The sequence below is a fragment of the Diceros bicornis genome, unplaced genomic scaffold, assembly GCF_020826845.1.
Source record: "Diceros bicornis minor isolate mBicDic1 unplaced genomic scaffold, mDicBic1.mat.cur scaffold_339_ctg1, whole genome shotgun sequence".
Taxonomy (NCBI): Eukaryota; Metazoa; Chordata; class Mammalia; order Perissodactyla; family Rhinocerotidae; genus Diceros; species Diceros bicornis.
This window is the reverse complement of record NW_026691210.1, coordinates 108,132-119,528: the sequence shown is the minus strand read 5'-3', so window position 1 is coordinate 119,528 and position 11,397 is coordinate 108,132. Positions and strand designations below refer to the sequence as shown.

The 11,397-nt window shown below is 48.4% G+C and overlaps 1 long non-coding RNA gene across 1 annotated transcript; it reads right to left on the bottom strand.

Moving 5' to 3' along the window:
- Window positions 1-2,215: 2,215 nt before the first annotated feature.
- Window positions 2,216-8,507, bottom strand: LOC131402911 (uncharacterized). The gene is made up of 6 exons (XR_009219064.1): window positions 8,438-8,507; window positions 8,111-8,146; window positions 7,520-7,740; window positions 5,897-6,159; window positions 3,604-3,768; window positions 2,216-2,269 (listed from the first exon to the last, which is right to left on the bottom strand). It is a non-coding gene; the product is annotated as an uncharacterized LOC131402911 (long non-coding RNA).
- Between the last annotated feature and the right edge of the window lie 2,890 nt (window positions 8,508-11,397).

The window sequence follows — 11,397 nt, the reverse complement described above, 5'->3', positions numbered from 1 at the left end:
GACATCGGTCTTAGCAGCATCTTTTCCAATACCATGTCTACTCAGGCAAGGGAAAGAAAAGAAAAAATATACAAATGGGACTACATGAGACTAAAAGCCTTCTGCAAGGCAAAGGAAACGATGGACAAAATGAAAAGACAGGGTCGGCCCCGAGCCTTAGTGGTTAAGTGTGCACGCTCCGCTACCGGCGGCCCAGGTTCGGATCCCGGACGCGCACAAACGCACCACTTTTCCGACCATGCTGCGGCCGCGTCCCACATACAGCAACTAGAAGGATGTGCAACTATGACATACAACTATCAACTGGGACTTTGGGGGAAAAAAAAAGGAGGAGGATTGGCAATAGATGTTAGCTCAGAGCCAGTCTTCCTCAGAAAAAAAGAGGAGGATTACCATGGATGTTAGCTCAGGGCTGATCATCTTCACCAAAAAAAAAAAAAAAAAAAAGGAAAGACAACCCACCAACTGGGAGAAAATATTTGCAAATCATATATCTGACAAGGGGTTAATCTCCAAAATATATAAACAACTCATACAACCCAACAATAAAAAAACAGATAATCCAATCTAAAAATGGGCAGAGGATATGAACAGACATTTTTCCAAAGAAGATATACAGAAGGCCAACAGACACACGAAAAGATGTAAAACATCACTAATTATTAGGGATATTCAAATCAAAACTACAATGAGAGATCACCTTATACCTGTCACAACAACTATAATTCCCAAGACAAAAAGTACGAAATGTTGGAGAGGATAAGGAGAAAAGGGTACCCTCACACACTGCTGGTGGGAATGCAAACTGGTGCAGCCACTAGGGACAACACTATGGAGATTTCTCAAAAAATTAAAAATAGAAATAGCATACCTTCCAGTTATCCCACTACTGGGTATTTATCCAAAGAAATTGAAATCAACAATTCAAAGAGATTTATGCACCCCTGTGTTCACTGCAGCATTATTCACAATAGCCAAGACATGGAAGCAATCCAAGCGCCCTGCTACAGATGAATGGATCAAGAAGAGGTGGTATGTATTATATACAATGGAATACTACTCAGCCAGAAAAAAAAGACAAGATCATCGTGTTTGCAACAACCTGGATGGACCTTGAGGGTAGGATGTTAAATGAAATAAGCCAGACAAAATCAAACATGCATGATTTCACTCATACGCAGAAGATAAACATATACAGGGATAAAGAGAACAAATCAGTGGTTACCAGAGGGGATGGGGGCTGGGCATTGAGTGAAAGAGTTAAAGGGGCACATATGCATGGTGATGGATAATAGTTAGACTACTGGTGGTGAGCATGATGCAGTCTATAAAGAAATTCACAAATAATAATGAACACCCGAAATTACACAATGTTAAAACCCTTTACAATTTCAATAAAATAATTAAAAAAGAAAAAAAATAATTCATTCTTTTTTATGGTTGAATAGTATTCCACCGTGGGGATATACCACACTTTGTGTATCTGTTCACCAGTAGATGGACATTTGGGTTGTTTTCCATTTTTGTCTAGAATAAATAGGTTGTTATCAACATGTGTGTACAAGTCTGTGTATAGACATATGAGTTTATTTCCCTTGCATGGATTCCTAGGAGAGGAATGGCTGGATAGACGTATGTAATTATTAAAGACGCATCCAAGCTATTTTTCACCAGCACTCGATGAGAGTTTCAGTGACTTGACATCTTCAACAACACTTGCTATAGTCAGTCTTTTTAATTTTAGCCATTCTCAAGTGTGGTAGAATCTCATGATGACTGTCACTTATATTTCCCCAATGACTCATGTTGTGAAGGAGAAGGCAAGCCACACACAGACTGGGAGAAAACATCTGCAACATATCCCTAGAAAAGGACGTGTACTTATAATATATAAAGAGCTCTTACAACCCAATGGTAAGAAGACAATCAACACGTCATGGCTTACCAGGAGACGGCAGATCAGGCCTGTGATGAGCACCAGGAAGCCCGCCAAGCAGATGAGGATGAGGGTCCAGAAGGAGAGGTCTGGGGAGACAAGTGGTGGGGTGAGCCACCTCCTGTCATCGCCCCAGGGCTCCTGCTGACCCCACTGTGCCTCAACCGTCCTTGACAAGGGTTGGCCAACTTTCCTCATCATCCAAGACCCTGTGCGCATAGTTCTCTTCGATGAGGCACAGCATCAAGATACTCGCCCCCTACCGTGGGCTGGGGTTTCCTGCAGGTTTACCATGCTTCTCAGTCAAGGTGTCATCTCTGTTGGGAGAATATTCTGGAAGTGAATGAAATGGAGAATGCATGTGAGTGTGTTTCACTCTTTTTAATAAAACTTTTTAGACACAGAAAAATAAAGGGAACAGTCTCATAAACATCCATCATCTAGATTTAACAATGCATATTCCATCCAATTAAAACAATATTTCATCAATGTATAAATTATTAACACTTGCCACCCTTGATTCATCCCATGTTTTCAATGAAATATTAAAGTCAAGTAGACATCATGATGTTTCACCCCATTTTACTTTCCATCTCTAAAAAGTGAGCACACTTTGCTACAAAATCCAAGGCCATTATCACAGAACAAAAGTGTAATAAATTAAACTAAATTAATACCTCTGGGCACAGAGGACTGAATTTGGGTTGGACTATCTTATGATGGCCGGGGGGAGAATGGGTCATCACAGTTGGCAAGCCTATGTGATCTCTCTAAATTCGTAAATTCCCACTCAAAATTGTTCTTCCGTGCCTAGAAACACATCATCCCCTTCTCCTTTATCTATTTGCTTAATATTCATTTTCTAGGATTAACCTACAATGTAATTTCCTGCAGGAAGTCTTCTCCGGTTACCCCCTAAAAATATGAGTTTGTTCAGATCAAATAATTGATAAGTTTCAATTCTCTATTCTTGTTATTGCCAGCTACAACATAAACTCCAGGAGGGAGTGGGCATGGGGGGAGGGGTGCAGGTCCCCCTACTTGTGCCTCTACCCAGACAACCTCTTAGAGGTGTGCTGTCTGATATGCAGCAGCAGCAAGTCTCTTTTTGAATTAAAATTAATTTTAGTTAAATAAAATAAAAATTCTAACCTCAGTAACATTAAAAATCAGTAACAATCAAGACCAGTCACAATACCATCTTTCGAGCACTCAACAGCCACATGCAGCTATGCACTGGACAGCACAGATATAGAACATTCCACCACTGCAGAAAGTTCTAGTGCATTGGTGCTCATCTAGAGCGGGACTTGGCAAACTATAGCCTGTGGATCAGAAACCACATCCACCCCCAAACCTGTAAGTCTGCTTCACACACAGCTGGAGGCCCTCATTGACCATCGGGCCCAGTGGCTCTCAGTGCAGAGATAAGGAAACAAAAGTCCGGAGAGGGGAGGTGACTAGCTTGAGGTCACTGAGCTGTTTAGGAGAAGTTGAGGGCCTCCCATACTACACTGGTGTGCTTTTCTCTCTCTCAATGGTGGCTAAAGACTGGGGGACTATGCCACCTCCTGCCAGCCTGAGCAAGTTCAGTGTTCTCTCAGCCCCAGGCCTCCAGAGTCCCTAGAAAGGCCTCACTTTCTTCCCCAATGACCAGGGAGCCTTACCATCCACAAGGACATTCTTTCCGTCCAGGGTCAAGTTCTGCAGCTGGGTACCCTTCAGGTCAGCCGCAGGAATTCCTCATAGATGGCAACTCTATCCAGTCTCTGTGCCAAGGCGGCTGGGTACACAGTGAGTCCACTGCAGTGTGGTTACCATGGGGGACCGACCTGGAAGGACACAAGGGATGAACAAGGGTGTCTGGAATTCTACCCTGATTCTAGATTCCCTGCTTCTGGGTCCTGTCCAAGAGAACTTTCTGCAATAATGTCAACATTTGCCTGCACTACCAAATACACCCATTGTTAGCCCCATGTTGTTATCAAGCACTTAAAATGTGGCTAGTGTGTGTGAGTGAGGAACTGAATTTCTCATGTAATTTCATTTAAAGTAATTAATTTATAAATAAATAACCACAGGGAGAACATTTTTGAAACTTTGGAGTAAGGACGTCTTCAAATGCATAAAAACAATGAGAACACTGGTAAAAATGGTCGAAATCAACTTTTCAGAAGTCTAGAAATTAATCAAAGGCTTGCAAGAATCTGAGGAGGGTTTAGTGAAGAAACATGGTGGAATCTTGATAAAGGGAGCAAACTTTGTGGCATTATAACTTGCACTATTCCCATCCTGCTCTCACAATATCCTCCATAACTTTGAAAACCGTCAGTCTCAGAACCATGGTAGCTGAGACAACCAGCATCCCAGCAGCCATAATGGGTGTGGAGCTCTGAAAAGACCCATCCCCACCCAACTGCAACTAGCTGACCTGCCTGGCAGCTCCCCGAAAACGCCCCATGTTCAGGGCTTGTTGTTACTAGACTCAGAGCTTGCCCAGGGAGGAAAGTCTGTCCCCAGGGCACTTGCTAAAAACAATCAGGGCTAATTGTTTTCTATTGTAGTTGCCTGAGGGAGTGATACCAGCTGAGGCAGGCAAGAGGTGAGCCAACAACTTAGAAGAAAAATTGGGGGAATGAGATGTCCACAGGGGGCTTTGAAAATCTCCAGGGTATTTGCGGGCATCCAGAAGGCCACAAGGGCTCAGGCCTGTGGCATGCCCAGGAAAGACTTGAGAACATCTTAATCTCTCACCTCTAGTTGAAGGGTTGGGTTAATATCTGAAAACTTGATTATGTAATACACCATATTAATAGAATAACGGCCAATACCACGCAATCTCGACCACATATACAGAAAAGAATTTCACAAAATACAGTGCCCTTCATGCCTAAAAAAGAAAACACTCAACAAATTAGGAATAGAAAAAACTTTCTCAACCTATAAACAGCATCGATGAAAAACCCACGGCTAACACCATATTCAATGGTGAAAGACTGAAAATTTCCCCCTAAGATCAGGGACAAGACATTGATGTCTTCCCTCATCTCACATGTTAATCACAGGCACCAGAGGCTCTGATGAGGGCAATTAGGCAAGAAAAAGGAATAAAAGAAACCCAGATTGGAAGGGAAGACGTAAAACTATTTGTTTTGCAGATGAGAAGATATTGTATCTAGAAAAACCTAAAAAATACCACCCCCCCACACACAATATGTGCATCGTATCCCAATACGTGTATAATAAATTTAAATTGCCCCATCTGGTTAGTGGCTCCAATATTGGAGAGCACAGTTAGACCGCTAATATTTGTTGAACCTTTCCAGAAGAGGAGGAGGAGGAGGATGCTGGAGGTTGGTGGCCCCAAATGTTAATGCTTTTCTCAACCCCCGAAAATCTATGGAAGGAGATGGTAGGATTAGCTGACAGGGATGTGGGGCAGAATGGGCACCATCTCAGTGACTTCCAGATCAAGGATGTGTCACAGGAGCTCAGAGCCATCAGCCACCTGCTCAGCCAATGCTTCCAATCTCCTCAACCCACATCAAGTCAGTGACCAGGCAGGAGTGGAATATGTCTCACAGCTGGCTGCCTCTGTAGAGCTTGGTGACCTAGAACAAACGCAAGGGAGAGTGGGTGAGATGGAGGTCTCCTGGAGACGCAGGGGGCCACTGGAGCCAGTGAAAGATCACAGACCTTGGGGCAAGGGAGACCTGACTTCAAATCCTGGCTCTGCCCCTAACTCACTGTGTGACCTTAGGCACAAAAATCCCCTTTCTGAGATTCAGTTTACCCATGTGAGAAATGGGGAAGGCAGCTAGGACATCACCTCTGGACACTGAGAGAACCCAGGCACACAGGGAAAGTGAAGGGTTGAAACAATCACGTAACAGATGTAAGTCAGACGGAGGAATGAGGGTGCCCTCAGGGAAAGGAGAGACGGGACAGGGGAGACCCCACCTGGTCCTGGGTGTCCCTCACCAGGGCGGTGTACTCCGAGGATGTGGGCTCCGGGTTGCTGAGGTTCCAGCTGATGATGTGGAAATGTAGCTGGTGCTCTCTCTGGATGGATAAACTCTGGGCTGCAGAGCCTGGAGCCACCGAGAGGAAAAGCAGACAGGTGGAGACTCTCCGCTCCCAGCACAGAGGCATGGTGGCCCACGGGGTCAGGATGGTAGGTGCAGACGGCGTCCACACTGCTGGCTTCCCCATCCTTTTCAGGCCTGGGGAGAGAGGGATGTGGGGACTCTAGAGAGAGGTCCTGAAACCTCTGGGGTGGGGGCCAGAACAGGAAGGAGGAAATGGGAGGACAGGGGGGAGACAGAGAGGGGTGGTCACAAAAGTGGTCATTAGGGGCAAATACTCAGAGGAGGGTCTCACCTGAGGGAGACCGGTCTGCAACTCAAGGAGAAGAGGCCCAGGCTGCTCTTCTTGAACAAGGATCCAGCTGGGGAGGAAGGAGGAGGAGCAGGAGGGACAGGGAGTGGGGGAGGGGCTGGGTGGGAGCTGCTGGGACCAGGGTCTCCCCAGGCTCTGCAGGACCCTCTCAGTGGAGTTGAACGTGGCTGAGCCATTGCTCCTGTCTGATGAATACTGGAGGGTGGAGATGGGGAAGGTGACTGTGAGGGTCTTCAGGTTGTGCCCCAAAGCTGCAAGACGAGAGGGAGAGCGATGGCCAGCACTGAGAGCTGGCCTGAGACCACACCAGAGTCCTGCACTCATTATCATCTGTCGTCTTCTCTCCCAGTGTCACCACCACCCACCCGTGTGGTCACCCAGGTCAGAACCAGCATATCTGCTCAGCTCCTCCTCCCTCCCAGTAACACCAATTCCAGTTGCGCACTGGTCCTCACATACACTCCCTCTCTCCATCCCTGTCCCAGCTCAGGTCTTAACTTCCTTCACCCGGACCAACACCCCAGCAGGCTCACTGGATGCTCTGTCTAAAGGATGTTCTACATGGACCACTAGAAGAATCTTTCTGAAATGAATACCTCACTAGGGCCACCACTGCTCTAGTACCACCCATGGCTCCCTATGGCCTTCAGTGTTTAGTTCAACCTTCTTGACCTGGCACTCAAGGCTCTACTCAATCTGGCTCCTGCTGACCTTTCAGTCTCATTTTATCCATCTACTGCGGGTTAAACTTTATGCTTCACGCAACCCAAATTCGTTTCAATTCTCCCCATACGGCATGTTGTTTCTGGCCGGAGCCTTTGATCATGGAATCCTCTGGGCCAGGAAAACCCTTCATCCTCTAGTTGCCAGGGTCCCTCCTACTTATTCTCAAAGACTCCATTCTGGTGAAACTTTCTCTAGCAAGCTCTTCCCCTCCAAATCATGCCAGGCGCCTCTCCCCGAAACCTCCCACATTGTACTATAATGGTGTGTTAATTTCACAAGACTCGGGGCTCTCTGAGGGCTGGCCTGAGACTGAACCGTCGGTATAATCTTTGTGATCAGCATGATTGCCCTAAAACCAGAATTTCACACCCTGGCTTCCCAGCTCCTGGATCACAACTGGCTGGTGGAGGTGTGGGGCTGGAGAGCTTCTCTTGGGAAGGAAAAGGGGCCCCCAGATACCTGTGGTGGCTTCTGGTGGCACAGGTGATGATGAAGTATGCAGGGACGTGGTGGCCGGCTCGGGAGCTGTGGCGAGGGCTGTCTCAGGGAGGGACAGAGTGGGAGGAGCCCCCAGGCTCACCCGGGCTCCAGCAGTGGCTGTCCCAGGACCACCATTCACAGGTGAAGCATAAATGAGAGTGAGGGGACGGGTGACTGTGTGAGTAGAGGGATGAGCAAGCCTGTGGATGAGAGGAGCCCAAGAGAGAGAGATAGGTGAACAAGAGAGACTGAACTCGGAGGAGAGGCAGATGGACGGGCAGAAAACTGGACAGATGGATGGGACACCTGGAAAAGGAGGACCAAGGGCGGGGCTTCAGGAGAATTAAAGTGAAAACCACGTGGGGTCAGAATGTGGTGGAGAACATGTCTGTGTCTAAGGCTTTCTCACCCTGGGCTGGAACTCTCCACCAGAACCCGGGAGGGAGAGAAGGGATGAATTAGGGCCCTTCCAGGTGCTTCCCTCACCAAGGACAGCGGGTGAAGGAGAACAAGTGCTCCCCAACCCCAAATGCGGACGGGACCCAGGACGTCAGGGCCAGGAATACTCACTGGTGATAGTCGGGGCTGCGGCTCCATAGGTGTAATCTGTGGAGAGAAGGCGAGAGGAGCTGAGCAAGAGCTGGGGTGAACATAAAGGATTAAGGGAGAGGGTGGATGTAGGGAGCTTTGTGGGGAAAGCAGAGGGGAAGAGGGGAGTGGTGTTCAGGGGGGAGGCAACGAGGTGGAAGGTGGCTGGACCCAGTGATCACACAGTGATGAGAAGACTGATCCCAGACCAGGAGCATAGAGAGATGGATCATAGCTCACTTTAGAGCAACGGAGGCAACACAGAACTCTGACTGGGAGAGAGAGTGTGGCTGTAGCACAGCCCCTCACCACTGACGTAGAGGCTGTCCCCGTCCAGGGTGAGGGAGCCCAGGTGGGTGACGCCCTGGGTCTCATGGCTCAGCTCACAGTAGAGTCACTCTCTGTTCAGCCCGGGACCAGTGGGGGTCAGAATGGAAGGTGCAGACGATGTCCTCCCCAGTGGCTGCCCCACCCTTCTCAAGCCTGGGGGAGGGAGAACCTGGGGACATGGAATACTGAGCAGGGGTCCTTCTGGGTGTGGAAAGCGAGAGAGGGGAAGGGAGGAGGCTGAGGGAGAGGCTGAAGGGGCTGCTCTGATGTCTGGAGAGGCTCTCCTCGGTGTCTCCCATGTGAGACAACCCCCTCACAAATAAGGCCTGACTCCCTTTAGGATGTGGAGGGGGGCCTGTGAGTGACAAAGATGGGTGAACACACAGACCTGGGTGAGGGGGCGCCTGCAGGTCTGCACGGACAGCAGCGAGGAGCACAGTCAGTGCCCTGTGCCATCTGACACATGCAGGCAAGAAAGTACCGTTACGTTCTCTCGGTTCTACACTCCAAGGTCTTTTCTTTCTACTTCTTTCCTACTCCACAGCCATCACCCAGGCCTAGGGAACAATCATCTTATTCCTAATCTTATTCCCAGCACCTCCCATCTTGCCTATTAAGTCTACATTCTTAACCATGAAGTCCATTTGAACCAACGTGCTTAGACCAAACGCTAATCACATCATTCTTCTACTCGCATCTCTCCAGAGTCTTCCCACTGGTCTTAGAACAGAATCCCAAGTCACCCCTGATCTGGTCCTGCCTGTCCCCCCTCGCCGGCGTGGCTCACACCCCTCCCCCTGTGTTGACTCGGCTCAGCCATCCCTCTTCTCAGTTCATGGACACACCAGGCTCTCTGCTTCAAGGGTGTCCTCATGCGGGTCCCTCTGTCTGAAACGCTCTCTTGAACACACTCCCACACCCTCACTCCAGTCTAACCCTCCAGAGGCGGATAAGCCCCCTGGGGACAAAATCACACGGAGGACGGTGACGGGGACTCTGAGGAGGGGCCGGCGGCGCCCGGAGCCGGGAGGAACAGCAGCCTCGGGCGCCCTGAGCGAACAGCCCGGGGGACACGGGGCTCCGGGGGGACGGAGGGACGCCGGGCCGTGAGGGGGCTGCCCGCGGCCCAGGCCCCTCCCTCGACCGCGACCGGAGACGGGACCGCCCGCAACTCACCGCGCCTCGCCCCTTCGGCCGAAGGGCCACGGGAATGCGGTCCGCGCCGAGAAGACTGGACACACCGCGCAGACCTCCCGCTCCATCCACGGCGCCGCCCGCGCTTCCGCTTCCGGTCTCGGGCGGGCGTTCTGGGAGGAGGGAAGTTCGGGGAGGACGGACGTTTGGGGGCTCCGGGTTGAGGCGGCGTGAGGGGCGGGGCAGGGGGCGGGGCAGGGCGGGGCCTCTCACCCCAGCCTCGGGGGAGGTGTCTAGTTTCTAGAGTTAATGTGAGGCCGGGCCGCGGGCTGGGTCAGCACCAGGGACAGGGACCAGGTCTAGGGGCGGGGCTGTGGGTGGAAACCAGCTCTAGAGGCGGGGCTGTGGGCGGGACCAGGCTGTGGGCGGAGCCCGGGACCTGGCGGGGAGAGACGGAAAGAGCCGAACTGTGGCCGCGAAATCGGAGAGAGACGAACCCGAACCGCTGAGCCGAGGAGCGGCTGAAGATAATGTCAGTTTTATTTCATCCTTTCCAATAAATCATTCCTTTTGTATCATTTCCTGCCAACATTGCATTAAGCAGGGCCTCCAGTGTGTGTTTCGTAGTAGCAATGATAATGAACGTTCTTCTCTTATCCTTGATTTCAACACTGCACCATAAAGTTTGACTCTGTAAATACTCTCTATGAGATTGACAGAGTTCCCTTCTATTCCTGATTTTGTAAGAGTTGTTTTTGTTGTTGCTGTTTATTTTTTAATACACGAATGGTGTTGAATTTAATTAAATGTCCTTTTCTGCAGTTATCGAGGTTATTATTTCTCCCTTTTCAGGGACTAGAGTACTGAATTACATGGCATGACCCAAGCTTAGTCATGATATGGCCTTCTTATAAAATATAGCTGGATTTGGAATGCTGATTTGATTTTTATTTAGGATACATGAACTTAATTCAAGAAGGAGAGTGGCCTGTTATAATAGTCAATTACTAAATTGACTAAGGAAGCATTTCAACTCTGCAGTTCTCATCCAGAATATTTCCTCGGATGAATAACGGACATAACAGAGAGGTAGAGAAAGTCTCTGTAAGGCATATACTCACCTGTCTCATTGGAAATCTCATTCTCTGGGCAGGGAGTGCAGTGAAAACAACAGAAAGCCTCTCTCTCCTGAGGGCTCTTCCTAAATCCAGGACTACAATTCTCCCTGCATAAGGAGCATGAAGTCTGGAGATAATCAGATACCTGTTGGTAACAGCTGTGACTTTTAACTAATTTTCTAATAACTAGAATGTTTTAGATTATTGGGCATTTAACAAATATATATATATATTTTTTCATTTTCTGAGGAAGATTCACCCTGAGCTAACATCTGTTGCCAATCTTCCTGTATTTTGTTTGTGGATTGCTTCACTCCTTTCCATGGCTGCATAATATTCCAATATATAGCTATGTCACATTTTGATTATTCATTCATCCATTGACAGACATCTAGGCTCTGTTTACCTTTTGGCTATTGGGAATAGTGCTTCTGTGAATGGTTTTTACATTTTTAAATGGTGAAAGAAAGTCAAAAGAAAAATAATATTCCATGACACATGAGAAGTGTATGAAATTCAAATTTTGTTGTCCACAGATAAAGTTTTATTGGCACCCAGCCACATCCATTCACAACATCTATGGCTGCTTTCACATTATAACACTGGAGTTGCAACAGTGACCCTATGGCTTGCAAAGTTGAAAATATTTACTACCTGGCCCTTTACAGAAACAGTTGCTGAACCTTC